This window comes from Tamandua tetradactyla, chromosome 20 (genome assembly GCF_023851605.1).
Source record: "Tamandua tetradactyla isolate mTamTet1 chromosome 20, mTamTet1.pri, whole genome shotgun sequence".
Classification (NCBI taxonomy): domain Eukaryota; kingdom Metazoa; phylum Chordata; class Mammalia; order Pilosa; family Myrmecophagidae; genus Tamandua; species Tamandua tetradactyla.
Window position 1 is genome coordinate 10,519,676 of NC_135346.1, and position 4,367 is coordinate 10,524,042.

Here is a 4,367-nt window from a genome sequence, read left to right on the forward strand (position 1 = left end):
CCTCAAGGTCCCACCGCCCCCCCCATCTGCACAGGGCGGAGCCGGCTCAGATGGCTCAGAGCCAAGCCACCAGCCTTAACCCTCACTCTGCCAGGAGGCCCAGAGTCTCAACTCACACATCTCTGCCTCGCCCCCCACCTCCTCAGCCCTGGAAGAGTTTGCTAAAGGACAAAGCCTCCTTCCACACCCATCGGTGACACCGACTAGGGGCCAGGGTGCAGCCATGGACTGAGGACCTGTAGCCAGCGTGAGTGTTGGGAGTGGCAGGAAGAGGGGGTGGGGGGGATGGCACACTTCTGATGCTGAGAGAGGCCAGCACTGTCCACCCCAGAGATGCTGCCTCCCAGCCGCTCCTCTCTCCACCCCCACAAAGCACAAGCAGTCCACTCTGGGAGGGGATGGAAACCAGCAGAGGTTCGGATGGGACACCTGCCCGGGGATGCTCTGGGGGGCGGGTGGCCTGGACCACCGGACAGGGCAGTAGGTGGAAGACACCGACTCCCCTCCCCCAGGCCCCAGGGCCGAGCATCAGCCCCTCCCTAATGCCCGCCCTACGAGACACTGCATCCTGGCCTGCCCAACGCCGCACACCCTCTCCTGCTGGAGCTAAAGCTGAGTCTGAACCCCCACAGCACCTCTGCCAAGCAGGCTGGCACAACAAGGGCCCAGGGACTGCCTGGTCTCGCTCCTGCCAGGTCTGTCATCAAAGGCTGGGGGGAGGGATGGAGGCGGGTACGGCCTGGAGCCAGCTGGGCACACAGTAGGCAGGGAGAGGCGGCTGGCAGTGAGTGAACAGCAAGTGCAGGCTGGAGACCCACCTCGCCCCTCCCAGTCCTGTGGACACTCAGTACTTCCAGGTACTTCTGAGCCTACCCTGGCTGGGCCGCTGACCACCCCCGCTGCCCTGCACTGAGACTGTCCCAGGCCAAGGCCCATTGCCCTGGGCGCCCTCTTGACTCTCCTGAGAGCTGCCCGCACAACCTGCCTGGCACCTCCGGAGCCCACAGGCCCTCAACACCTTCTGTGGGGCTGGCAGGGCTCCCCCCACTCCCCGCAGCACCAGGGGCCAGCGGGGCAGAGCGCCTGCCTCTGCAGCCCTCACCCAGGACTTGGCCTCAGCCCCAATCTCCCACCCCCCACTCCCGGAAGTTTTAACATGGACCTACCTGGCCTGTCACTGGCTGGAGGACCTGCCTTTCTGTCCAAAATCCCCCTCCCCTTCCTTCCTGACAGGATCCCTGCTTTTCTCCAGACACCTTCAGAGATGCCTTTAAATAATATGAAGCCTTCCTTCAGTGCTTCTTGGGTTGGCTGCTGGGGCAGGAAACCCGGTGGCCACACAAAGGACCCTGCTGCTCCACCATGCGGGGTGTCATAGCTGGGGACGGAGGGCACAGGCCACGGGGCCACGGAAGCAGCTGGGCCCCGGGAAGCACTGACCCCCGCACAGTCCTGTGACCGGGACATGCAGAGAACAGGCGCAGCGGCTTCGACGTGGCCTGGCAGCCACCCCTCCGCACAGACATTCAAGCTCGCCCCCGAGGCGCCAGGGGCTTCCTCTCCTTCCCCTCGGCTGTCATCAGAGCCACAGAACCAAAGGTGAGCAGGGTGTCAAGGGCCTCACATGCCCAGCCTCCAGAGGGCCCAGCCAGTGCCCTGAAGGTTCAGCTGGGCCTCCTGGCCAAGGAAGGGTCTGACTAGGGCTGGCTGTCCCTGACCACCTGGCAGGACACCTGCCCCGACCGCCCGAGCTCCCGTGGACAGGGCCCCTGAGCTCTGCCCCTGACCCCAGCCCTGGTCACAGAGCCGGGGCCCACGTTCCCAACCATCACACCCCAAGCCAGGCTCAAACAACATTTTCAGGGACTTAAAAATATAAATAGCCTTGAGAACAGAGAAGCAAACAGAAACACAGTGTCTCTCACAAGCTCTGAGATAAAGGGTGCCTCACCAAGGATCAGGCATTTCTCAGAGAAAAGAGGAGCAGCAGAGGCTAAGACGATAGCAGTCGTCCCTTTGGAAATGTCCTGTGGACACAGCATCACCCCTTCCCTTCCTGGCCATGCCCCTGGGAGGGTTGCTGGGTCCTGGTCTCAGGACCAGTGAGCCTTTTCCAGCAGTGGCCCAGAGTAGCTGAGGACACCTGCAAATCCAGGACCAGGCTCAGTGAGGGGCACATGGGCTGGGCCTGGCAGGTCCCAGCCCTCAGAGCTCAGCTGCAGGGGGAACAGGAGGTGACCTTCCTCGGTGGGGGCAAAGTTCCTTGAAGTGGGGAGGGGGCTGGGAGATACAGCTAGGTGTCATTGTGGTAGGGGGAGCAGGACTAGTTCCCAGCTAGGCTGGCCTACCAGGGACGCGCTGCTAGGGAGAGATGCCCAAGTGACACAATCTGAGACGCACGTCAGCCAGGGCGTGGGAGCACGGAGAGGCTTAGAGGCAGGGTGGGTAGGGGGCATCCTGAGAAGGAGAGGATCGCCAGTCCACGGTAGCCTCAGAGGCTGGCTGGCAAGTCACAGGGAGAACAGGCCAGATGTCAGGGCACCTCACAGGCGCCTCGCATCCCTGTGGGAAGGAGGCAGACCCTGGCTGCCTTAAGGACTAGGGAGGAGGCTGAGGCTGGGAGGATGGCACGTCGGTGCAGGAGAAAGGAGAGTGTGGTTGGTGCCATATACATGCGCTGGGCCTCGAAAGCTCTCAGTGCACAAGCTAACGGCACCCCCAGCTGACACAGCCTGGCACCCAGTGGTTTGGAGAGTGCACAGGGCCCCTAAGTGAGCCGTGCCCTTGATCCCTACCAGAGGGGCTACTGCTGCTGCAGCAACAGCACGGGTCCTGCACCCCCCCCCCACTCCAGGTGGGATTGTTTCTTTGTAGATTAGACAATGAGCAGAGCAAAGAGAGTGTTGCATTTGGTTAAAGGTAAATTATCAGGCGACTTTGCTAAATGGTTTAATTTTGTGGCTACCCTGCACTGATAAAATTCCTCTTTCAGATGCTACAAGAAGAAACAAACCCGAATCTCCTGGCACTCAGTGGGAGCCTGTGCCCTGCAGGTCAGGGCCGCTGGGCGGCCGCCGCCCCCTGCCACCCGGGTTGGTGCCCGCAGGGTTAACGCCGGGCCAGAAGGAAGCGGGGCGGGGCGGACCCGGGCTGGAGACGAGGCTGCCTCTCAGGGCCCAGATGAATGGGGAACATGCTAATGGGCGCGGGCCGGGGTGGGCTGCGGGCTGCCTGGGTCAGGGATTGTATTCCTGGCGCAGGCTCCCGCGCTGGCCAGGCCCGGCCTGTTCTCACCGTAAAACAAAAATCTCTTTCAGACCCGAGCCAAACCGGGCCTGCCGCCCAGGGACGGCCACTGGACGTGGCTCGCACTGCACCCCGAGAGCGCCCACAAGGAACCCACCATCTTTCTGGAGGGAACCGAAGGCTTCTGCGGCCCCCGAGGAAAACACTGCGCTTGGCCAGGGTGGGGGCCAAGTTCAAAATGGCCCAGTAGGAGGAGGCAGCTAGTTTTGTTTGAGGGAACTTCCGCAGTTCTCGTGGTGTTAAGGGTAAACAGGGAGAAAGGAATGGGAAGGGAAAGCGACGGTAGGAACCTTTTCACTTTGTGCAGTGAACAGCAAGGGCTTCTGAGAATGGAGGCCACGTGTTTCCTTGTTCCCACAGCAGCAGCCACAGGTGCCGCGGGCAGGGCGGGGTTACTGCGGCCCTGGTGTCAGGTCGGTAGCTGCAGGCTCAGCCCAGTGTCGCACTCCAGGCCCCCAGAGGCTAACCCTAGGGTGGCACTCCATGCCCTCCAGAGGCTCAGCCTGGGTGGGACTCCATCCCCCCCAGAGGTTCATCCCAGAGTGGAACTCCATGCCCCAGAGGCTCACCCCAGGGTGGCACTCTGTCTCCCGCAGAGGCACCACCGTAAGGCCAGACGTCAATCCTTTACAGACTTGCAGAGGGCAGAAGCTCTGCTTTCTTTGGTGCCCGAAGCTCACCAGCTGTGCATTAATCACAACACAAGTCTTGTACCCATAGAGCACGGATTCCGTGCAGAGTCCCTTTAACAGGGAGACAGAGACACAGCAACACTCAGACACATGTGAAAGGATCAGTTAGCCTGAGAGGATATCTGGGACAAAACCATTTAGGTTGTGAAGTGATAGGAGGGTTGGTAGATGGTCCACAGACCTTCCTCAAGCCAAGGGACACAGGCCAGGTCAGCCCTCAGCCAGGGAGAGACTGCCCTCTGGCTGCCACCCTCCTCAGGGCTCCCTGCATTTAGCTGGGTACACACGGTTTGCCCCTGAAGCCAAGATGCCAGCACGTCCCTGGGAGGGTCCACGGAACCACCAGAGGGGAGGAGCAGGAAAAAGGAC